We start from the raw sequence: 26,298 nt of genomic DNA on the forward strand, positions 1-26,298 counted from the left end.
TGTCCCAAAACAGGCTAAAACCAAGAAAACATTGCTTAGTAGCTGTAAACAGCTATGTTAGTGTTTATGGGGTTAAAATGTGTCTTAATCCAATGCAACTAACTAAGTATAAGAGTTTGAGATAGATGTGGAGAGTTTAAAAGCCACTTATAACCATTTTGTCCCAAAAGAGGCTAACAGCAAAAAAACATTGCTTAGTAGCTGTAAACAGCTATTTTAGTGTTTATGGGGTTAAAATGTGTCTTAATCCTCTGCAACTAACTAATTATAAGAGTTTGAGATAGATGTGGAGAGTTTAAAAGCCACTTATACCCATTTTGTCCCAAAACAGGCTAAGAGCAAGAAAACATTGCTTAGTAGCTGTGAACAGCTATGTTAGTGTTTATGGGGTTAAAATGTGTCTTAATCCAATGCAACTAACTAAGTATAAGAGTTTGAGATAGATGTGGAGAGTTTAAAAGCCACTTATACCCATTTTGTCCCAAAACAGGCTAAAACCAAGAAAACATTGCTTAGTAGCTGTAAACAGCTATGTTAGTGTTTATGGGGTTAAAATGTGTCTTAATCCAATGCAACTAACTAATTATAAGAGTTTGAGATAGATGTGGAGAGTTTAAAAGCCACTTATACCCATTTTGTCCCAAAACAGGCTAAAACCAAGAAAACATTGCTTAGTAGCTGTAAACAGCTATGTTAGTGTTTATGGGGATAAAATGTGTCTTAATCCAATGCAACTAACTAATTATAAGAGTTTGAGATAGATGTGGAGAGTTTAAAAGCCACTTATACCCATTTTGTCCCAAAACAGGCTAAAACCAAGAAAACATTGCTTAGAAGCTGTAAACAGCTATGTTAGTGTTTATGGGGTTAAAATGTGTCTTAATCCAATGCAACTAACTAAGTATAAGAGTTTGAGATAGATGTGGAGAGTTTAAAAGCCACTTATAACCATTTTGTCCCAAAACAGGCTAACAGCAAAAAAACATTGCTTAGTAGCTGTAAACAGCTATTTTAGTGTTTATGGGGTTAAAATGTGTCTTAATCCTCTGCAACTAACTAATTATAAGAGTTTGAGATAGATGTGGAGAGTTTAAAAGCCACTTATACCCATTTTGTCCCAAAACAGGCTAACAGCAAGAAAACATTGCTTAGTAGCTGTGAACAGCTATGTTAGTGTGTATGGGGTTAAAATGTGTCTTAATCCAATGCAACTAACTAAGTATAAGAGTTTGAGATAGATGTGGAGAGTTTAAAAGCCACTTATACCCATTTTGTCCCAAAACAGGCTAAAACCAAGAAAACATTGCTTAGTAGCTGTAAACAGCTATGTTAGTGTTTATGGGGTTAAAATGTGTCTTAATCCAATGCAACTAACTAATTATAAGAGTTTGAGATAGATGTGGAGAGTTTAAAAGCCACTTATACCCATTTTGTCCCAAAACAGGCTAAAACCAAGAAAACATTGCTTAGAAGCTGTAAACAGCTATGTTAGTGTTTATGGGGTTAAAATGTGTCTTAATCCAATGCAACTAACTAAGTATAAGAGTTTGAGATAGATGTGGAGAGTTTAAAAGCCACTTATACCCATTTTGTCCCAAAACAGGCTAAAACCAAGAAAACATTGCTTAGTAGCTGTAAACAGCTATGTTAGTGTTTATGGGGATAAAATGTGTCTTAATCCAATGCAACTAACTAATTATAAGAGTTTGAGATAGATGTGGAGAGTTTAAAAGCCACTTATACCCATTTTGTCCCAAAACAGGCTAAAACCAAGAAAACATTGCTTAGAAGCTGTAAACAGCTATGTTAGTGTTTATGGGGTTAAAATGTGTCTTAATCCAATGCAACTAACTAAGTATAAGAGTTTGAGATAGATGTGGAGAGTTTAAAAGCCACTTATACCCATTTTGTCCCAAAACAGGCTAAAACCAAGAAAACATTGCTTAGTAGCTGTAAACAGCTATGTTAGTGTTTATGGGGTTAAAATGTGTCTTAATCCAATGCAACTAACTAAGTATAAGAGTTTGAGATAGATGTGGAGAGTTTAAAAGCCACTTATAACCATTTTGTCCCAAAACAGGCTAACAGCAAAAAAACATTGCTTAGTAGCTGTAAACAGCTATTTTAGTGTTTATGGGGTTAAAATGTGTCTTAATCCTCTGCAACTAACTAATTATAAGAGTTTGAGATAGATGTGGAGAGTTTAAAAGCCACTTATACCCATTTTGTCCCAAAACAGGCTAACAGCAAGAAAACATTGCTTAGTAGCTGTGAACAGCTATGTTAGTGTTTATGGGGTTAAAATGTGTCTTAATCCAATGCAACTAACTAAGTATAAGAGTTTGAGATAGATGTGGAGAGTTTAAAAGCCACTTATACCCATTTTGTCCCAAAACAGGCTAAAACCAAGAAAACATTGCTTAGTAGCTGTAAACAGCTATGTTAGTGTTTATGGGGTTAAAATGTGTCTTAATCCAATGCAACTAACTAAGTATAAGAGTTTGAGATAGATGTGGAGAGTTTAAAAGCCACTTATACCCATTTTGTCCCAAAACAGGCTAAAACCAAGAAAACATTGCTTAGAAGCTGTAAACAGCTATGTTAGTGTTTATGGGGTTAAAATGTGTCTTAATCCAATGCAACTAACTAATTATAAGAGTTTGAGATAGATGTGGAGAGTTTAAAAGCCACTTATAACCATTTTGTCCCAAAACAGGCTAACAGCAAGAAAACATTGCTTAGTAGCTGTAAACAGCTATGTTAGTGTTTATGGGGTTAAAATGTGTCTTAATCCAATGCAACTAACTAAGTATAAGAGTTTGAGATAGATGTGGAGAGTTTAAAAGCCACTTATACCCATTTTGTCCCAAAACAGGCTAAAACCAAGAAAACATTGCTTAGTAGCTGTAAACAGCTATGTTAGTGTTTATGGGGTTAAAATGTGTCTTAATCCAATGCAACTAACTAAGTATAAGAGTTTGAGATAGATGTGGAGAGTTTAAAAGCCACTTATAACCATTTTGTCCCAAAACAGGCTAACAGCAAAAAAACATTGCTTAGTAGCTGTAAACAGCTATTTTAGTGTTTATGGGGTTAAAATGTGTCTTAATCCTCTGCAACTAACTAATTATAAGAGTTTGAGATAGATGTGGAGAGTTTAAAAGCCACTTATACCCATTTTGTCCCAAAACAGGCTAACAGCAAGAAAACATTGCTTAGTAGCTGTGAACAGCTATGTTAGTGTGTATGGGGTTAAAATGTGTCTTAATCCAATGCAACTAACTAAGTATAAGAGTTTGAGATAGATGTGGAGAGTTTAAAAGCCACTTATACCCATTTTGTCCCAAAACAGGCTAAAACCAAGAAAACATTGCTTAGTAGCTGTAAACAGCTATGTTAGTGTTTATGGGGTTAAAATGTGTCTTAATCCAATGCAACTAACTAATTATAAGAGTTTGAGATAGATGTGGAGAGTTTAAAAGCCACTTATACCCATTTTGTCCCAAAACAGGCTAAAACCAAGAAAACATTGCTTAGAAGCTGTAAACAGCTATGTTAGTGTTTATGGGGTTAAAATGTGTCTTAATCCAATGCAACTAACTAAGTATAAGAGTTTGAGATAGATGTGGAGAGTTTAAAAGCCACTTATACCCATTTTGTCCCAAAACAGGCTAAAACCAAGAAAACATTGCTTAGTAGCTGTAAACAGCTATGTTAGTGTTTATGGGGATAAAATGTGTCTTAATCCAATGCAACTAACTAATTATAAGAGTTTGAGATAGATGTGGAGAGTTTAAAAGCCACTTATACCCATTTTGTCCCAAAACAGGCTAAAACCAAGAAAACATTGCTTAGTAGCTGTAAACAGCTATGTTAGTGTTTATGGGGTTAAAATGTATCTTAATCCAATGCAACTAACTAAGTATAAGAGTTTGAGATAGATGTGGAGAGTTTAAAAGCCACTTATACCCATTTTGTCCCAAAACAGGCTAAAACCAAGAAAACATTGCTTAGTAGCTGTAAACAGCTATGTTAGTGTTTATGGGGTTAAAATGTGTCTTAATCCAATGCAACTAACTAAGTATAAGAGTTTGAGATAGATGTGGAGAGTTTAAAAGCCACTTATAACCATTTTGTCCCAAAAGAGGCTAACAGCAAAAAAACATTGCTTAGTAGCTGTAAACAGCTATTTTAGTGTTTATGGGGTTAAAATGTGTCTTAATCCTCTGCAACTAACTAATTATAAGAGTTTGAGATAGATGTGGAGAGTTTAAAAGCCACTTATACCCATTTTGTCCCAAAACAGGCTAAGAGCAAGAAAACATTGCTTAGTAGCTGTGAACAGCTATGTTAGTGTTTATGGGGTTAAAATGTGTCTTAATCCAATGCAACTAACTAAGTATAAGAGTTTGAGATAGATGTGGAGAGTTTAAAAGCCACTTATACCCATTTTGTCCCAAAACAGGCTAAAACCAAGAAAACATTGCTTAGTAGCTGTAAACAGCTATGTTAGTGTTTATGGGGTTAAAATGTGTCTTAATCCAATGCAACTAACTAATTATAAGAGTTTGAGATAGATGTGGAGAGTTTAAAAGCCACTTATACCCATTTTGTCCCAAAACAGGCTAAAACCAAGAAAACATTGCTTAGAAGCTGTAAACAGCTATGTTAGTGTTTATGGGGTTAAAATGTGTCTTAATCCAATGCAACTAACTAAGTATAAGAGTTTGAGATAGATGTGGAGAGTTTAAAAGCCACTTATACCCATTTTGTCCCAAAACAGGCTAAAACCAAGAAAACATTGCCTAGTAGCTGTAAACAGCTATGTTAGTGTTTATGGGGATAAAATGTGTCTTAATCCAATGCAACTAACTAATTATAAGAGTTTGAGATAGATGTGGAGAGTTTAAAAGCCACTTATACCCATTTTGTCCCAAAACAGGCTAAAACCAAGAAAACATTGCTTAGTAGCTGTAAACAGCTATGTTAGTGTTTATGGGGTTAAAATGTGTCTTAATCCAATGCAACTAACTAAGTATAAGAGTTTGAGATAGATGTGGAGAGTTTAAAAGCCACTTATAACCATTTTGTCCCAAAAGAGGTTAAAACAAAGAAAACATTGCTTAGAAGCTGTAAACAGCTATGTTAGTGTTTATGGGGTTAAAATGTGTCTTAATCCAAAGCAACTAACTAAGTATAAGAGTTTGAGATAGATGTGGAGAGTTTAAAAGCCACTTATAACCATTTTGTCCCAAAACAGGCTAACAGCAAAAAAACATTGCTTAGTAGCTGTAAACAGCTATGTTAGTGTTTATGGGGTTAAAATGTGTCTTAATCCAATGTAACTAACTAATAATAAGAGTTTAAGATAGATGTGGAGAGTTTAAAAGCCACTTATAACCATTTTGTCCCAAAAGAGGCTAAAACCAAGAAAACCTTGCTTAGTAGCTGTAAACAGCTATGTTAGTGTTTATGGGGTTAAAATGTGTCTTAATCCAAAGCAACTAACTAATTATAAGAGTTTGAGATAGATGTGGAGAGTTTAAAAGCCACTTATAACCATTTTGTCCCAAAACAGGCTAACAGCAAGAAAACATTGCTTAGTAGCTGTAAACAGCTATGTTAGTGTTTATGGGGTTAAAATGTGTCTTAATCCAATGCAACTAACTAAGTATAAGAGTTTGAGATAGATGTGGAGAGTTTAAAAGCCACTTATACCCATTTTGTCCCAAAACAGGCTAAAACCAAGAAAACATTGCTTACTAGTTGTAAACAGCTATGTTAGTGTTTATGGGGTTAAAATGTGTCTTAATCCAATGCAACTAACTAAGTATAAGAGTTTGAGATAGATGTGGAGAGTTTAAAAGCCACTTACAACCATTTTGTCCCAAAACAGGCTAACAGCAAAAAAACATTGCTTAGTAGCTGTAAACAGCTATTTTAGTGTTTATGGGGTTAAAATGTGTCTTAATCCACTGCAACTAACTAATTATAAGAGTTTGAGATAGATGTGGAGAGTTTAAAAGCCACTTATACCCATTTTGTCCCAAAACAGGCTAACAGCAAGAAAACATTGCTTAGTAGCTGTGAACAGCTATGTTAGTGTTTATGGGGTTAAAATGTGTCTTAATCCAATGCAACTAACTAATTATAAGAGTTTGAGATAGATGTGGAGAGTTTAAAAGCCACTTATAACCATTTTGTCCCAAAACAGGCTAACAGCAAGAAAACATTGCTTAGTAGCTGTAAACAGCTATGTTAGTGTTTATGGGGTTAAAATGTGTCTTAATCCAATGCAACTAACTAAGTATAAGAGTTTGAGATAGATGTGGAGAGTTTAAAAGCCACTTATACCCATTTTGTCCCAAAACAGGCTAAAACCAAGAAAACATTGCTTAGTAGCTGTAAACAGCTATGTTAGTGTTTATGGGGTTAAAATGTGTCTTAATCCAATGCAACTAACTAAGTATAAGAGTTTGAGATAGATGTGGAGAGTTTAAAAGCCACTTATAACCATTTTGTCCCAAAACAGGCTAACAGCAAAAAAACATTGCTTAGTAGCTGTAAACAGCTATTTTAGTGTTTATGGGGTTAAAATGTGTCTTAATCCTCTGCAACTAACTAATTATAAGAGTTTGAGATAGATGTGGAGAGTTTAAAAGCCACTTATACCCATTTTGTCCCAAAACAGGCTAACAGCAAGAAAACATTGCTTAGTAGCTGTGAACAGCTATGTTAGTGTTTATGGGGTTAAAATGTGTCTTAATCCAATGCAACTAACTAAGTATAAGAGTTTGAGATAGATGTGGAGAGTTTAAAAGCCACTTATACCCATTTTGTCCCAAAACAGGCTAAAACCAAGAAAACATTGCTTAGTAGCTGTAAACAGCTATGTTAGTGTTTATGGGGTTAAAATGTGTCTTAATCCAATGCAACTAACTAATTATAAGAGTTTGAGATAGATGTGGAGAGTTTAAAAGCCACTTATACCCATTTTGTCCCAAAACAGGCTAAAACCAAGAAAACATTGCTTAGAAGCTGTAAACAGCTATGTTAGTGTTTATGGGGTTAAAATGTGTCTTAATCCAATGCAACTAACTAAGTATAAGAGTTTGAGATAGATGTGGAGAGTTTAAAAGCCACTTATACCCATTTTGTCCCAAAACAGGCTAAAACCAAGAAAACATTGCTTAGTAGCTGTAAACAGCTATGTTAGTGTATATGGGGATAAAATGTGTCTTAATCCAATGCAACTAACTAATTATAAGAGTTTGAGATAGATGTGGAGAGTTTAAAAGCCACTTATACCCATTTTGTCCCAAAACAGGCTAAAACCAAGAAAACATTGCTTAGTAGCTGTAAACAGCTATGTTAGTGTTTATGGGGTTAAAATGTGTCTTAATCCAATGCAACTAACTAAGTATAAGAGTTTGAGATAGATGTGGAGAGTTTAAAAGCCACTTATACCCATTTTGTCCCAAAACAGGCTAAAACCAAGAAAACATTGCTTAGTAGCTGTAAACAGCTATGTTAGTGTTTATGGGGTTAAAATGTGTCTTAATCCAATGCAACTAACTAAGTATAAGAGTTTGAGATAGATGTGGAGAGTTTAAAAGCCACTTATAACCATTTTGTCCCAAAACAGGCTAACAGCAAAAAAACATTGCTTAGTAGCTGTAAACAGCTATTTTAGTGTTTATGGGGTTAAAATGTGTCTTAATCCTCTGCAACTAACTAATTATAAGAGTTTGAGATAGATGTGGAGAGTTTAAAAGCCACTTATACCCATTTTGTCCCAAAACAGGCTAACAGCAAGAAAACATTGCTTAGTAGCTGTGAACAGCTATGTTAGTGTTTATGGGGTTAAAATGTGTCTTAATCCAATGCAACTAACTAAGTATAAGAGTTTGAGATAGATGTGGAGAGTTTAAAAGCCACTTATACCCATTTTGTCCCAAAACAGGCTAAAACCAAAAAAACATTGCTTAGTAGCTGTAAACAGCTATGTTAGTGTTTATGGGGTTAAAATGTGTCTTAATCCAATGCAACTAACTAATTATAAGAGTTTGAGATAGATGTGGAGAGTTTAAAAGCCACTTATACCCATTTTGTCCCAAAACAGGCTAAAACCAAGAAAACATTGCTTAGTAGCTGTAAACAGCTATGTTAGTGTTTATGGGGTTAAAATGTGTCTTAATCCAATGCAACTAACTAATTATAAGAGTTTGAGATAGATGTGGAGAGTTTAAAAGCCACTTATACCCATTTTGTCCCAAAACAGGCTAAAACCAAGAAAACATTGCTTAGAAGCTGTAAACAGCTATGTTAGTGTTTATGGGGTTAAAATGTGTCTTAATCCAATGCAACTAACTAAGTATAAGAGTTTGAGATAGATGTGGAGAGTTTAAAAGCCACTTATACCCATTTTGTCCCAAAACAGGCTAAAACCAAGAAAACATTGCTTAGTAGCTGTAAACAGCTATGTTAGTGTATATGGGGATAAAATGTGTCTTAATCCAATGCAACTAACTAATTATAAGAGTTTGAGATAGATGTGGAGAGTTTAAAAGCCACTTATACCCATTTTGTCCCAAAACAGGCTAAAACCAAGAAAACATTGCTTAGTAGCTGTAAACAGCTATGTTAGTGTTTATGGGGTTAAAATGTGTCTTAATCCAATGCAACTAACTAAGTATAAGAGTTTGAGATAGATGTGGAGAGTTTAAAAGCCACTTATACCCATTTTGTCCCAAAACAGGCTAAAACCAAGAAAACATTGCTTAGTAGCTGTAAACAGCTATGTTAGTGTTTATGGGGTTAAAATGTGTCTTAATCCAATGCAACTAACTAAGTATAAGAGTTTGAGATAGATGTGGAGAGTTTAAAAGCCACTTATAACCATTTTGTCCCAAAACAGGCTAACAGCAAAAAAACATTGCTTAGTAGCTGTAAACAGCTATTTTAGTGTTTATGGGGTTAAAATGTGTCTTAATCCTCTGCAACTAACTAATTATAAGAGTTTGAGATAGATGTGGAGAGTTTAAAAGCCACTTATACCCATTTTGTCCCAAAACAGGCTAACAGCAAGAAAACATTGCTTAGTAGCTGTGAACAGCTATGTTAGTGTTTATGGGGTTAAAATGTGTCTTAATCCAATGCAACTAACTAAGTATAAGAGTTTGAGATAGATGTGGAGAGTTTAAAAGCCACTTATACCCATTTTGTCCCAAAACAGGCTAAAACCAAAAAAACATTGCTTAGTAGCTGTAAACAGCTATGTTAGTGTTTATGGGGTTAAAATGTGTCTTAATCCAATGCAACTAACTAATTATAAGAGTTTGAGATAGATGTGGAGAGTTTAAAAGCCACTTATAACCATTTTGTCCCAAAACAGGCTAACAGCAAAAAAACATTGCTTAGTAGCTGTAAACAGCTATTTTAGTGTTTATGGGGTTAAAATGTGTCTTAATCCACTGCAACTAACTAATTATAAGAGTTTGAGATAGATGTGGAGAGTTTAAAAGCCACTTATACCCATTTTGTCCCAAAACAGGCTAACAGCAAGAAAACATTGCTTAGTAGCTGTGAACAGCTATGTTAGTGTTTATGGGGTTAAAATGTGTCTTAATCCAATGCAACTAACTAAGTATAAGAGTTTGAGATAGATGTGGAGAGTTTAAAAGCCACTTATACCCATTTTGTCCCAAAACAGGCTAAAACCAAGAAAACATTGCTTAGTAGCTGTAAACAGCTATGTTAGTGTTTATGGGGTTAAAATGTGTCTTAATCCAATGCAACTAACTAATTATAAGAGTTTGAGATAGATGTGGAGAGTTTAAAAGCCACTTATACCCATTTTGTCCCAAAACAGGCTAAAACCAAGAAAACATTGCTTAGAAGCTGTAAACAGCTATGTTAGTGTTTATGGGGTTAAAATGTGTCTTAATCCAATGCAACTAACTAAGTATAAGAGTTTGAGATAGATGTGGAGAGTTTAAAAGCCACTTATACCCATTTTGTCCCAAAACAGGCTAAAACCAAGAAAACATTGCTTAGTAGCTGTAAACAGCTATGTTAGTGTTTATGGGGTGAAAATGTGTCTTAATCCAATGCAACTAACTAATTATAAGAGTTTGAGATAGATGTGGAGAGTTTAAAAGCCACTTATAACCATTTTGTCCCAAAATAGGCTAAAACCAAGAAAACATTGCTTAGTAGCTGTAAACAGCTATGTTAGTGTTTATGGGGTTAAAATGTGTCTTAATCCAATGCAACTAACTAAGTATAAGAGTTTGAGATAGATGTGGAGAGTTTAAAAGCCACTTATAACCATTTTGTCCCAAAAGAGGTTAAAACCAAGAAAACATTGCTTAGAAGCTGTAAACAGCTATGTTAGTGTTTATGGGGTTAAAATGTGTCTTAATCCAAAGCAACTAACTAAGTATAAGAGTTTGAGATAGATGTGGAGAGTTTAAAAGCCACTTATAACCATTTTGTCCCAAAACAGGCTAACAGCAAAAAAACATTGCTTAGTAGCTGTAAACAGCTATGTTAGTGTTTATGGAGTTAAAATGTGTCTTAATCCAATGCAACTAACTAAGTATAAGAGTTTGAGATAGATGTGGAGCGTTTAAAAGCCACTTATACCCATTTTGTCCCAAAACAGGCAAAAACCAAGAAAACATTGCTTAGAAGTTGTAAACAGCTATGTTAGTGTTTCTGGGGTTAAAATGTGTCTTAATCCAATGCAACTAACTAATTATAAGAGTTTGAGATAGATGTGGAGAGTTTAAAAGCCACTTATACCCTTTTTGTCCCAAAACCGGCTAACAGCAAGAAAACATTGCTTAGTAGCTGTGAACAGCTATGTTAGTGTTTATGGGGTTAAAATGTGTCTTAATCCAATGCAACTAACTAATTATAAGAGTTTGAGATAGATGTGGAGAGTTTAAAAGCCACTTATAACCATATTGTCCCAAAACAGGCTAAAACCAAGAAAACCTTGCTTAGTAGCTGTAAACAGCTATGTTAGTGTTTATGGGGTTAAAATGTGTCTTAATCCAAAGCAACTAACTAATTATAAGAGTTTGAGATAGATGTGGAGAGTTTAAAAGCCACTTATACCCATTTTGTCCCAAAACAGGCTAAAACCAAGAAAACATTGCTTAGAAGTTGTAAACAGCTATGTTAGTGTTTATGGGGTTAAAATGTGTCTTAATCCAATGCAACTAACTAAGTATAAGAGTTTGAGATAGATGTGGAGAGTTTAAAAGCCACTTATACCCATTTTGTCCCAAAACAGGCTAAAACCAAGAAAACATTGCTTAGTAGCTGTAAACAGCTATGTTAGTGTTTATGGGGTTAAAATGTGTCTTAATCCAATGCAACTAACTAATTATAAGAGTTTGAGATAGATGTGGAGAGTTTAAAAGCCACTTATAACCATTTTGTCCCAAAATAGGCTAAAACCAAGAAAACATTGCTTAGTAGCTGTAAACAGCTATGTTAGTGTTTATGGGGTTAAAATGTGTCTTAATCCAATGCAACTAACTAAGTATAAGAGTTTGAGATAGATGTGGAGAGTTTAAAAGCCACTTATAACCATTTTGTCCCAAAAGAGGTTAAAACCAAGAAAACATTGCTTAGAAGCTGTAAACAGCTATGTTAGTGTTTATGGGGTTAAAATGTGTCTTAATCCAAAGCAACAAACTAAGTATAAGAGTTTGAGATAGATGTGGAGAGTGTTGGGATTTATGAGACAAAGCTCATAAGAGAGGGTAGACAAACACTTGGTGAATGAATCCCCCTTTACCCACAACAAACTAACTCATTCTCAAGGGGGAGGAGAGAACATCAACTTGTGATGAACTGTCCATAAACTAGGCTAGATAGAACCCAAATACTAGAGAGTAAGCGGATCCTAACTAGGAGAAGCACTAGTTTGAGACTTATCCTCTTCTAGTATCACAACACTTAGAGTTTGTATACTTAGGAGAAGGAGGATTAAGAATCAGTAATCTAGGCTAAGTAAAGCAGTAAATAAGAAGAGTTTAGGTGGATTTGAGAAGAGAATAGGCTGCCTTAAGGGCAGCCTCTAACCGCTAATCTCCTAAATACTCTACATTGTTGATATGAACAAGAACACAAGTAGAGAGGGAAAACGGTTTCTCTTCTATTAGATAATGTTGTGATTGTTTTACATATGAGAGAATTACAGCTTAATATAGGAGAATACAAGGTCATATGACCGTTAGAGAGAAGAAGAGAGTGATGAAAGTGACATTCTCGATTTGGTGTTGGTGAGAGTGACCTTTCCTTCCTTCACCAACCAAGGGCACATGTGATCTTCCCATAAGCCTCTCTCTCTTGTAGGGCCTCGCTTTCCTCCTCTCAAACTCGGCCTCTCTATCTACTGGACCGAGCGCAGGCCTAAGGGCCGAGACCGTACGGACGGGCCTTCTCTTCATTGTACGGACGGGCCTTCTCTTCATCGTACGGACGGGCCTGTACGGACGGGCCTGTACGGACGGGCCTGTACGGACGGGCCTTCTCTTCAATGTGTTCACGGCCTAACTGGCCGCTCACCGGACATGGGTCCGTTCACGGACACGGTACATGGTACCGGACACGGTACATGGTCGCTCACGGACACGGACATGGCCTTACCGGCCTTTACATGGCCCTTCCGGCCTTTCTTCTCTTCTTCCAAGGCTCGGCCTTACCGGCCTCTCCTCTCTCCTCCTTGGTACATTCTAATACTCCCCCGCACGCTTGATCGGTGGGACACCATGGGGACCAAAGATCAAGGGTGGAGTAGTGTAGTCTACCTTATTAAAAACCTCAACAAAGAAAACCTCTTGGGATAAAACTTTGTTAAAGGGAAAAAGAGTATAGCCTCCACTATCCATGATGTCCCTTGACCTTGGTTTAAAAAGAACCAGCTCTCTTCTCTTCATTATTTGAACCGCTACTTCTCCTTAGCCCACCTTGCCTTTGGCACCTTCCTTATGATCTCCATCCTTGCACCTTTAGAATTTCTTTGAGGCTCTCATAGTCTCCTTTACCCTTTAAACAAGTGATAAAGAAGAAAAGTGTAAGTGTATGCTATGAGGAATATCAAAGACAATTTCTATAAGTGTGACAATTTAAGAAAAATCATATGGAAGTGTAAAGACTAGCAATGGAACTAAAAATAATTAGGAATTTAAAGAGAGTAGGGTTTAGAGCACAGCCTTTTGGTGTTTTTATGAATAGGAGGGAGAGAGTGTTGATCATTGTTGCGGTTTTGACCTCTCTTCTTGAGACCGCTACTGACTGATATATGCCCACTGAATCGGGCATAACTTTTGATCGGCTACTCGGAATGGTATGATTTCACTTCCACTGGCAAGATAACTCTGTGGTCTAGAACTTTGGTGAAGAACGCGGAAGCTGAATCGCAGTGGAAGGGTTTCGTCCGAGTCGATCTTTGAGACGTCTCGGCAGAGATTTGCTTGTTGCCGAGAACAGAGAATGTGAGGGGCGGTGAGTATAATGTCTATCTCCCCCGTACCCTTGACTTGATGATGAGCTGACATCTCATCATTTTCCTTGAAACCTTGTGCTTGACCTTCCTCAAAGTCTGGTGCACATCCGATCAACTACTTGGCGCTAACACACATGCTCTTGGGCTGATTCATCACCTTCCACCAGCTTAACAAAGACTTGGTGGCCCTTGGTTCTAACTCCAGGCATTGTGCTGCGCCTTCTCATGGCTTCTTTGTAGCCTTCAACCTCGCCATTTCTTCTTGAGATAGCAAGTGAGCTCCACACAATCTTCAAGGTTGAAACTGAAACCAAATTCAATGGAACAGATTCTAAACAAGAGATTGTTAGAGATTAGAGTATAGAGTGTAGAGTGTAGAGTGTAAATGGAGAATAGAGAATAAGTAACCAAGAGTATAAGAGAGTATGGGGGGGGTAGTATAAGATGAGTGTAGAGTAGAATTGGGCTCAAGAGTTCCAATGGACAGAGTTATACTCTGTTTTCTTGAGTTTGAGACATCTTTGACAGCCAAGAACAACCAACAAGACAATCTCTTTTGGTGTTTTAATGGCTGAAACACATGGATCGTTTGGAAAATTAATTTCTCCAACGGTTTAGACAAATTTCATGGTAGAATCACTTAAACAAAGTGTTCTCCAAGATCTTAAGGCTTTAGATCCACGAAAATAACATATAGGAGATGTTTTTCGTGGTCCCAAGCAAAGAAGAAACAAAAGGCCTTTGGAACACCCTATTGTCCATCGGTTAAAAGAATGCATCCTTGGACCAGCTTTAATCTATTTGACCAAGCATACCATATATGCGAAAAACAAGATCTCTCTCTTCCTCAAGCGTGAATCTGGACACACCATATGACCAGAAACAAAGCTTTCTCAACCTTGAGATGAAGAAGAAGCGATTTAGCATCTAAAGCAAAATTAAACCTTTACAAGGAACTAAGCTTTAGCATCTAAAGCCAAATCCAAAGAGGATCCTGTGGCACATATAAGCACACAAGAACCGTGAATCCTCACCCTGAACAACATAATTTGTTCATCGGTTCATCACTTCCCCATTTAGACAAAACTATTACCAAATCGGTAAAGCATAAGGATGAGGCTTTTAAACTCGATTTCTCTTCACTCACTTGGTCTACAAATTCTAACAAGATAAGAGACCAAGCTTACTCAACATTGAGCTGTAAGAGAATCGTTTTTAACAACAAAAGCAAAGTTAAAGCTTTAAAGAACTAAGCTAAGCGAATTAACACCTAAGCTAAGTTTAAAACTTTAACTAAGCTATCTCCTAAGAGATTTAACTTGAGAACGAGTTTGAATCACCAAGAACAGATCCTGCTCTGATACCATGTTGGGATTTATGAGACAAAGCTCATAAGAGAGGGTAGACAAACACTTGGTGAATGAATCCCCCTTTACCCACAACAAACTAACTCATTCTCAAGGGGGAGGAGAGAACATCAACTTGTGATGAACTGTCCATAAACTAGGCTAGATAGAACCCAAATACTAGAGAGTAAGCGGATCCTAACTAGGAGAAGCACTAGTTTGAGACTTATCCTCTTCTAGTATCACAACACTTAGAGTTTGTATACTTAGGAGAAGGAGGATTAAGAATCAGTAATCTAGGCTAAGTAAAGCAGTAAATAAGAAGAGTTTAGGTGGATTTGAGAAGAGAATAGGCTGCCTTAAGGGCAGCCTCTAACCGCTAATCTCCTAAATACTCTACATTGTTGATATGAACAAGAACACAAGTAGAGAGGGAAAACGGTTTCTCTTCTATTAGATAATGTTGTGATTGTTTTACATATGAGAGAATTACAGCTTAATATAGGAGAATACAAGGTCATATGACCGTTAGAGAGAAGAAGAGAGTGATGAAAGTGACATTCTCGATTTGGTGTTGGTGAGAGTGACCTTTCCTTCCTTCACCAACCAAGGGCACATGTGATCTTCCCATAAGCCTCTCTCTCTTGTAGGGCCTCGCTTTCCTCCTCTCAAACTCGGCCTCTCTATCTACTGGACCGAGCGCAGGCCTAAGGGCCGAGACCGTACGGACGGGCCTTCTCTTCATTGTACGGACGGGCCTTCTCTTCATCGTACGGACGGGCCTGTACGGACGGGCCTGTACGGACGGGCCTGTACGGACGGGCCTTCTCTTCAATGTGTTCACGGCCTAACTGGCCGCTCACCGGACATGGGTCCGTTCACGGACACGGTACATGGTACCGGACACGGTACATGGTCGCTCACGGACACGGACATGGCCTTACCGGCCTTTACATGGCCCTTCCGGCCTTTCTTCTCTTCTTCCAAGGCTCGGCCTTACCGGCCTCTCCTCTCTCCTCCTTGGTACATTCTAATAGAGAGTTTAAAAGCCACTTATAACAATTTTGTCCCAAAACAGGCTAACAGCAAAAAAACATTGCTTAGTAGCTGTAAACAGCTATGTTAGTGTTTATGGGGTTAAAATGTGTCTTAATCCAATGCAACTAACTAAGTATAAGAGTTTGAGATAGATGTGGAGAGTTTAAAAGCCACTTATACCCATTTTGTCCCAAAACAGGCTAAAACCAAGAAAACATTGCTTAGTAGCTGTAAACAGCTATGTTAGTGTTTATGGGGTTAAAATGTGTCTTAATCCAATGCAACTAACTAAGTATAAGAGTTTGAGATAGATGTGGAGAGTTTAAAAGCCACTTATACCCATTTTGTCCCAAAACAGGCTAAAACCAAGAAAACATTGCTTAGTAGCTGTAAACAGCTATGTTAGTGTTTATGGGGTTAAAATGTGTCTTAATCCAATGCAACTAACTAAGTATAAGAGTTTGAGATAGATGTGGAGAGTTTAAAAGCCACTTATAACCATTTTGTCCCAAAACAGGCTAACAGCAAAAAAACATTGCTTAGTAGCTGTAAACAGCTATTTTAGTGTTTATGGGGTTAAAATGTGTCTTAATCCACTGCAACTAACTAATTATAAGAGTTTGAGATAGATGTGGAGAGTTTAAAAGCCACTTATACCCATTTTGTCCCAAAACAGGCTAACAGCAAGAAAACATTGCTTAGTAGCTGTGAACAGCTATGTTAGTGTTTATGGGGTTAAAATGTGTCTTAATCCAATGCAACTAACTAAGTATAAGAGTTTGAGATAGATGTGGAGAGTTTAAAAGCCACTTATACCCATTTTGTCCCAAAACAGGCTAAAACCAAGAAAACATTGCTTAGTAGCTGTAAACAGCTATGTTAGTGTTTATGGGGTTAAAATGTGTCTTAATCCAATGCAACTAACTAATTATAAGAGTTTGAGATAGATGTGGAGAGTTTAAAAGCCACTTATAACCATTTTGTCCCAAAACAGGCTAAAACCAAGAAAACCTTGCTTAGTAGCTGTAAACAGCTATGTTAGTGTTTATGGGGTTAAAATGTGTCTTAATCCAAAGCAACTAACTAAGTATAAGAGTTTGAGATAGATGTGGAGAGTTTAAAAGCCACTTATAACCATTTTGTCCCAAAACAGGCTAACAGCAAAAAAACATTGCTTAGTAGCTGTAAACAGCTATTTTAGTGTTTATGGGGTTAAAATGTGTCTTAATCCAATGCAACTAACTAAGTATAATAGTTTGAGATAGATGTGGCTAGTTTAAAAGCCACTTATACCCATTTTGTCCCAAAACAGGCTAAAACCAAGAAAACATTGCTTAGAAGCTGTAAACAGCTATGTTAGTGTTTATGGGGTTAAAATGTGTCTTAATCCAATGCAACTAACTATGTATAAGAGTTTGAGATAGATGTGGAGAGTTTAAAAGCCACTTATAACCATTTTGTCCCAAAAGAGGTTAAAACCAAGAAAACATTGCTTAGAAGCTGTAAACAGCTATGTTAGTGTTTAAGGGTTAAAATGTGTCTTAATCCAAAGCAACTAACTAAGTATAAGAGTTTGAGATAGATGTGGAGAGTTTAAAAGCCACTTATAACCATTTTGTCCCAAAATAGGCTAACAGCAAAAAAACATTGCTTAGTAGCTGTAAACAGCTATGTTAGTGTTTATGGGGTTAAAATGTGTCTTAATCCAATGCAACTAACTAAGTATAAGAGTTTGAGATAAATGTGGAGAGTTTAAAAGCCACTTATACCCATTTTGTCCCAAAACAGGCTAAAACCAAGAAAACATTGCTTAGAAGTTGTAAACAGCTATGTTAGTGTTTCTGGGGTTAAAATGTTTCTTACTCCAATGCAACTAACTAATTATAAGAGTTTGAGATAGATGTGGAGAGTTTAAAAGCCACTTATACCCATTTTGTCCCAAAACAGGCTAAAACCAAGAAAACATTGCTTAGAAGCTGTAAACAGCTATGTTAGTGTTTATGGGGTTAAAATGTGTCTTAATCCAATGCAACTAACTAAGTATAAGAGTCTGAGATAGATGTGGAGAGTTTAAAAGCCACTTATAACCATTTTGTCCCAAAACAGGCTAAAACCAAGAAAACATTGCTTAGTAGCTGTAAACAGCTATGTTAGTGTTTATGTGGTTAAAATGTGTCTTAATCCAATGCAACTAACTAAATATAAGAGTTTGAGATAGATGTGGAGAGTTTAAAAGCCACTTATACCCATTTTGTCCCAAAACAGGCTAACAGCAAGAAAACATTGCTTAGTAGTTGTAAACCGCTATGTTAGTGTTTATGGGGTTAAAATGTGTCTTAATCCAATGCAACTAACTAAGTATAAGAGTTTGAGATAGATGTGGAGAGTTTAAAAGCCACTTATACCCATTTTGTCCCAAAACAGGCTAAAACCAAGAAAACATTGCTTAGTAGCTGTAAACAGCTATGTTAGTGTTTATGGGGTTAAAATGTGTCTTAATCCAATGCAACTAACTAATTATAAGAGTTTGAGATAGATGTGAAGAGTTTAAAAGCCACTTATACCCATTTTGTCCCAAAACCGGCTAAAACCAAGAAAACATTGCTTAGAAGCTGTAAACAGCTATGTTAGTGTTTATGGGGTTAAAATGTGTCTTAATCCAATGCAACTAACTAAGTATAAGAGTTTGAGATAGATGTGGAGAGTTTAAAAGCCACTTATACCCATTTTGTCCCAAAACAGGCTAAAACCAAGAAAACATTGCTTAGTAGCTGTAAACAGCTATGTTAGTGTTTATGGGGTTAAAATGTGTCTTAATCCAATGCAACTAACTAAGTATAAGAGTTTGAGATAGATGTGGAGAGTTTAAAAGCTACTTATACCCATTTTGTCCCAAAACAGGCTAAAACCAAGAAAACATTGCTTAGTAGCTGTAAACAGCTATGTTAGTGTTTATGGGGTTAAAATGTGTCTTAATCCAATGCAACTAACTAAGTATAAGAGTTTGAGATAGATGTGGAGAGTTTAAAAGCCACTTATAACCATTTTGTCCCAAAACAGGCTAACAGCAAAAAAACATTGCTTAGTAGCTGTAAACAGCTATTTTAGTGTTTATGGGGTTAAAATGTGTCTTAATCCTCTGCAACTAACTAATTATAAGAGTTTGAGATAGATGTGGAGAGTTTAAAAGCCACTTATACCCATTTTGTCCCAAAACAGGCTAACAGCAAGAAAACATTGCTTAGTAGCTGTGAACAGCTATGTTAGTGTTTATGGGGTTAAAATGTGTCTTAATCCAATGCAACTAACTAAGTATAAGAGTTTGAGATAGATGTGGAGAGTTTAAAAGCCACTTATACCCATTTTGTCCCAAAACAGGCTAAAACCAAGAAAACATTGCTTAGTAGCTGTAAACAGCTATGTTAGTGTTTATGGGGTTAAAATGTGTCTTAATCCAATGCAACTAACTAAGTATAAGAGTTTGAGATAGATGTGGAGAGTTTAAAAGCCACTTATAACCATTTTGTCCCAAAAGAGGCTAAAACCAAGAAAACGTTGCTTAGTAGCTGTAAACAGCTATGTTAGTGTTTATGGGGTTAAAATGTGTCTTAATCCAATGCAACTAACTAAGTATAAGAGTTTGAGATAGATGTGGAGAGTTTAAAAGCCACTTATACCCATTTTGTCCCAAAACAGGCTAATGTTGGGATTTATGAGACAAAGCTCATAAGAGAGGGTAGACAAACACTTGGTGAATGAATCCCCCTTTACCCACAACAAACTAACTCATTATCAAGGGGGAGGAGAGAACATCAACTTGTGATGAACTGTCCATAAACTAGGCTAGATAGAACCCAAATACTAGAGAGTAAGCGGATCCTAACTAGGAGAAGCACTAGTTTGAGACTTATCCTCTTCTAGTATCACAACACTTAGAGTTTGTATACTTAGGAGAAGGAGGATTAAGAATCAGTAATCTAGGCTAAGTAAAGCAGTAAATAAGAAGAGTTTAGGTGGATTTGAGAAGAGAATAGGCTGCCTTAAGGGCAGCCTCTAACCGCTAATCTCCTAAATACTCTACATTGTTGATATGAACAAGAACACAAGTAGAGAGGGAAAACGGTTTCTCTTCTATTAGATAATGTTGTGATTGTTTTACATATGAGAGAATTACAGCTTAATATAGGAGAATACAAGGTCATATGACCGTTAGAGAGAAGAAGAGAGTGATGAAAGTGACATTCTCGATTTGGTGTTGGTGAGAGTGACCTTTCCTTCCTTCACCAACCAAGGGCACATGTGATCTTCCCATAAGCCTCTCTCTCTTGTAGGGCCTCGCTTTCCTCCTCTCAAACTCGGCCTCTCTATCTACTGGACCGAGCGCAGGCCTAAGGGCCGAGACCGTACGGACGGGCCTTCTCTTCATTGTACGGACGGGCCTTCTCTTCATCGTACGGACGGGCCTGTACGGACGGGCCTGTACGGACGGGCCTGTACGGACGGGCCTTCTCTTCAATGTGTTCACGGCCTAACTGGCCGCTCACCGGACATGGGTCCGTTCACGGACACGGTACATGGTACCGGACACGGTACATGGTCGCTCACGGACACGGACATGGCCTTACCGGCCTTTACATGGCCCTTCCGGCCTTTCTTCTCTTCTTCCAAGGCTCGGCCTTACCGGCCTCTCCTCTCTCCTCCTTGGTACATTCTAATACTCCCCCGCACGCTTGATCGGTGGGACACCATGGGGACCAAAGATCAAGGGTGGAGTAGTGTAGTCTACCTCATTAAAAACCTCAACAAAGAAAACCTCTTGGGATAAAACTTTGTTAAAGGGAAAAAGAGTATAGCCTCCACTATCCATGATGTCCCTTGACCTTGGTTTAAAAAGAACCAGCTCTCTTCTCTTCATTATTTGAACCGCTACTTCTCCTTAGCCCACCTTGCCTTTGGCACCTTCCTTATGATCTCCATCCTTGCACCTTTAGAATTTCTTTGAGGCTCTCATAGTCTCCTTTACCCTTTAAACAAGTGATAAAGAAGAAAAGTGTAAGTGTATGCTATGAGGAATATCAAAGACAATTTCTATAAGTGTGACAATTTAAGAAAAATCATATGGAAGTGTAAAGACTAGCAATGGAACTAAAAATAATTAGGAATTTAAAGAGAGTAGGGTTTAGAGCACAGCCTTTTGGTGTTTTTATGAATAGGAGGGAGAGAGTGTTGATCATTGTTGCGGTTTTGACCTCTCTTCTTGAGACCGCTACTGACTGATATATGCCCACTGAATCGGGCATAACTTTTGATCGGCTACTCGGAATGGTATGATTTCACTTCCACTGGCAAGATAACTCTGTGGTCTAGAACTTTGGTGAAGAACGCGGAAGCTGAATCGCAGTGGAAGGGTTTCGTCCGAGTCGATCTTTGAGACGTCTCGGCAGAGATTTGCTTGTTGCCGAGAACAGAGAATGTGAGGGGCGGTGAGTATAATGTCTATCTCCCCCGTACCCTTGACTTGATGATGAGCTGACATCTCATCATTTTCCTTGAAACCTTGTGCTTGACCTTCCTCAAAGTCTGGTGCACATCCGATCAACTACTTGGCGCTAACACACATGCTCTTGGGCTGATTCATCACCTTCCACCAGCTTAACAAAGACTTGGTGGCCCTTGGTTCTAACTCCAGGCATTGTGCTGCGCCTTCTCATGGCTTCTTTGTAGCCTTCAACCTCGCCATTTCTTCTTGAGATAGCAAGTGAGCTCCACACAATCTTCAAGGTTGAAACTGAAACCAAATTCAATGGAACAGATTCTAAACAAGAGATTGTTAGAGATTAGAGTATAGAGTGTAGAGTGTAGAGTGTAAATGGAGAATAGAGAATAAGTAACCAAGAGTATAAGAGAGTATGGGGGGGGTAGTATAAGATGAGTGTAGAGTAGAATTGGGCTCAAGAGTTCCAATGGACAGAGTTATACTCTGTTTTCTTGAGTTTGAGACATCTTTGACAGCCAAGAACAACCAACAAGACAATCTCTTTTGGTGTTTTAATGGCTGAAACACATGGATCGTTTGGAAAATTAATTTCTCCAACGGTTTAGACAAATTTCATGGTAGAATCACTTAAACAAAGTGTTCTCCAAGATCTTAAGGCTTTAGATCCACGAAAATAACATATAGGAGATGTTTTTCGTGGTCCCAAGCAAAGAAGAAACAAAAGGCCTTTGGAACACCCTATTGTCCATCGGTTAAAAGAATGCATCCTTGGACCAGCTTTAATCTATTTGACCAAGCATACCATATATGCGAAAAACAAGATCTCTCTCTTCCTCAAGCGTGAATCTGGACACACCATATGACCAGAAACAAAGCTTTCTCAACCTTGAGATGAAGAAGAAGCGATTTAGCATCTAAAGCAAAATTAAACCTTTACAAGGAACTAAGCTTTAGCATCTAAAGCCAAATCCAAAGAGGATCCTGTGGCACATATAAGCACACAAGAACCGTGAATCCTCACCCTGAACAACATAATTTGTTCATCGGTTCATCACTTCCCCATTTAGACAAAACTATTACCAAATCGGTAAAGCATAAGGATGAGGCTTTTAAACTCGATTTCTCTTCACTCACTTGGTCTACAAATTCTAACAAGATAAGAGACCAAGCTTACTCAACATTGAGCTGTAAGAGAATCGTTTTTAACAACAAAAGCAAAGTTAAAGCTTTAAAGAACTAAGCTAAGCGAATTAACACCTAAGCTAAGTTTAAAACTTTAACTAAGCTATCTCCTAAGAGATTTAACTTGAGAACGAGTTTGAATCACCAAGAACAGATCCTGCTCTGATACCATGTTGGGATTTATGAGACAAAGCTCATAAGAGAGGGTAGACAAACACTTGGTGAATGAATCCCCCTTTACCCACAACAAACTAACTCATTCTCAAGGGGGAGGAGAGAACATCAACTTGTGATGAACTGTCCATAAACTAGGCTAGATAGAACCCAAATACTAGAGAGTAAGCGGATCCTAACTAGGAGAAGCACTAGTTTGAGACTTATCCTCTTCTAGTATCACAACACTTAGAGTTTGTATACTTAGGAGAAGGAGGATTAAGAATCAGTAATCTAGGCTAAGTAAAGCAGTAAATAAGAAGAGTTTAGGTGGATTTGAGAAGAGAATAGGCTGCCTTAAGGGCAGCCTCTAACCGCTAATCTCCTAAATACTCTACATTGTTGATATGAACAAGAACACAAGTAGAGAGGGAAAACGGTTTCTCTTCTATTAGATAATGTTGTGATTGTTTTACATATGAGAGAATTACAGCTTAATATAGGAGAATACAAGGTCATATGACCGTTAGAGAGAAGAAGAGAGTGATGAAAGTGACATTCTCGATTTGGTGTTGGTGAGAGTGACCTTTCCTTCCTTCACCAACCAAGGGCACATGTGATCTTCCCATAAGCCTCTCTCTCTTGTAGGGCCTCGCTTTCCTCCTCTCAAACTCGGCCTCTCTATCTACTGGACCGAGCGCAGGCCTAAGGGCCGAGACCGTACGGACGGGCCTTCTCTTCATTGTACGGACGGGCCTTCTCTTCATCGTACGGACGGGCCTGTACGGACGGGCCTGTACGGACGGGCCTGTACGGACGGGCCTTCTCTTCAATGTGTTCACGGCCTAACTGGCCGCTCACCGGACATGGGTCCGTTCACGGACACGGTACATGGTACCGGACACGGTACATGGTCGCTCACGGACACGGACATGGCCTTACCGGCCTTTACATGGCCCTTCCGGCCTTTCTTCTCTTCTTCCAAGGCTCGGCCTTACCGGCCTCTCCTCTCTCCTCCTTGGTACATTCTAATAGCTAAAACCAAGAAAACATTGCTTAGAAGCTGTAAACAGCTATGTTAGTGTTTATGGGGTTAAAATGTGTCTTAATCCAATGCAACTAACTAAGTATAAGAGTTTGAGATAGATGTGGAGAGTTTAAAAGCCACTTATAACCATTTTGTCCCAAAAGAGGCTAAAACCAAGAAAACGTTGCTTAGTAGCTGTAAACAGCTATGTTAGTGTTTATGGGGTTAAAATGTGTCTTAATCCAAAGCAACTAACTAAGTATAAGAGTTTGAGATAGATGTGGAGAGTTTAAAAGCCACTTATAACCATTTTGTCCCAAAATAGGCTAACAGCAAAAAAACATTGCTTAGTAGCTGTAAACAGCTATGTTAGTGTTTATGGGGTTAAAATGTGTCTTAATCCAATGCAACTAACTAAGTATAAGAGTTTGAGATAGATGTGGAGAGTTTAAAAGCCACTTATACCCATTTTGTCCCAAAAGAGGTTAAAACCAAGAAAACATTGCTTAGAAGCTGTAAACAGCTATGTTAGTGTTTATGGGGTTAAAATGTGTCTTAATCCAAAGCAACTAACTAAGTATAAGAGTTTGAGATAGATGTGGAGAGTTTAAAAGCCACTTATAACCATTTTGTCCCAAAATAGGCTAACAGCAAAAAAACATTGCTTAGTAGCTGTAAACAGCTATGTTAGTGTTTATGGGGTTAAAATGTGTCTTAATCCAATGCAACTAACTAAGTATAAGAGTTTGAGATAGATGTGGAGAGTTTAAAAGCCACTTATACCCATTTTGTCCCAAAACAGGCTAAAACCAAGAAAACATTGCTTAGAAGTTGTAAACAGCTATGTTAGTGTTTCTGGGGTTAAAATGTGTCTTAATCCAATGCAACTAACTAATTATAAGAGTTTGAGATAGATGTGGAGAGTTTAAAAGCCACTTATACCCATTTTGTCCCAAAACAGGCTAACAGCAAGAAAACATTGCTTAGTAGCTGTGAACAGCTATGTTAGTGTTTATGGGGTTAAAATGTGTCTTAATCCAATGCAACTAACTCAGTATAAGAGTTTGAGATAGATGTGGAGAGTTTAAAAGCCACTTATAACCATTTTGTCCCAAAAGAGGCTAAAACCAAGAAAACGTTGCTTAGTAGCTGTAAACAGCTGTGTTAGTGTTTATGGGGTTAAAATGTGTCTTAATCTAAAGCAACTAACTAATTATAAGAGTTTGAGATAGATGTGGAGAGTTTAAAAGCCACTTATAACCATTTTGTCCCAAAACAGGTTAAAACCAAGAAAACATTGCTTAGTAGCTGTAAACAGCTATGTTAGTGTTTATGGGGTTAAAATGTGTCTTAATCCAATGCAACTAACTAAGTATAAGAGTTTGAGATAGATGTGGAGAGTTTAAAAGCCACTTATACCCATTTTGTCCCAAAACAGGCTAAAACCAAGAAAACATTGCTTAGAAGCTGTAAACAGCTATGTTAGTGTTTATGGGGTTAAAATGTGTCTTAATCCAATGCAACTAACTAATTATAAGAGTTTGAGATAGATGTGGAGAGTTTAAAAGCCACTTATAACCATTTTGTCCCAAAACAGGCTAAAACCAAGAAAACATTGCTTAGTAGCTGTAAACAGCTATGTTAGTGTTTATGGGGTTAAAATGTGTCTTAATCCAATGCAACTAACTAAATATAAGAGTTTGAGATAGATGTGGAGAGTTTAAAAGCCACTTATAACCATTTTGTCCCAAAAGAGGTTAAAACCAAGAAAACATTGCTTAGAAGCTGTAAACAGCTATGTTAGTGTTTATGGGGTTAAAATGTGTCTTAATCCAAAGCAACTAACTAAGTATAAGATTTTGAGATAGATGTGGAGAGTTTAAAAGCCACTTATAACCATTTTGTCCCAAAACAGGCTAAAACCAAGAAAACATTGCTTAGTAGCTGTAAACAGCTATGTTAGTGTTTATGGTGTTAAAATGTGTCTTAATCCAATGCAACTAACTAATTATAAGAGTTTGAGATAGATGTGGAGAGTTTAAAAGCCACTTATAACCATTTTGTCCCAAAACAGGCTAACAGCAAGAAAACATTGCTTAGTAGCTGTAAACAGCTATGTTAGTGTTTATGGGGTTAAAATGTGTCTTAATCCAATGCAACTAACTAAGTATAAGAGTTTGAGATAGATGTGGAGAGTTTAAAAGCCACTTATACCCATTTTGTCCCAAAACAGGCTAAAACCAAGAAAACATTGCTTAGTAGCTGTAAACAGCTATGTTAGTGTTTATGGGGTTAAAATGTGTCTTAATCCAATGCAACTAACTAATTATAAGAGTTTGAGATAGATGTGGAGAGTTTAAAAGCCACTTATAACCATTTTGTCCCAAAATAGGCTAAAACCAAGAAAACATTGCTTAGTAGCTGTAAACAGCTATGTTAGTGTTTATGGGGTTAAAATGTGTCTTAATCCAATGCAACTAACTAAGTATAAGAGTTTGAGATAGATGTGGAGAGTTTAAAAGCCACTTAT

This window comes from Camelina sativa, chromosome 12 (genome assembly GCF_030686135.1).
Source record: "Camelina sativa cultivar CO46 ecotype springtype chromosome 12, ASM3068613v1".
NCBI lineage: Eukaryota > Viridiplantae > Streptophyta > Magnoliopsida > Brassicales > Brassicaceae > Camelina > Camelina sativa.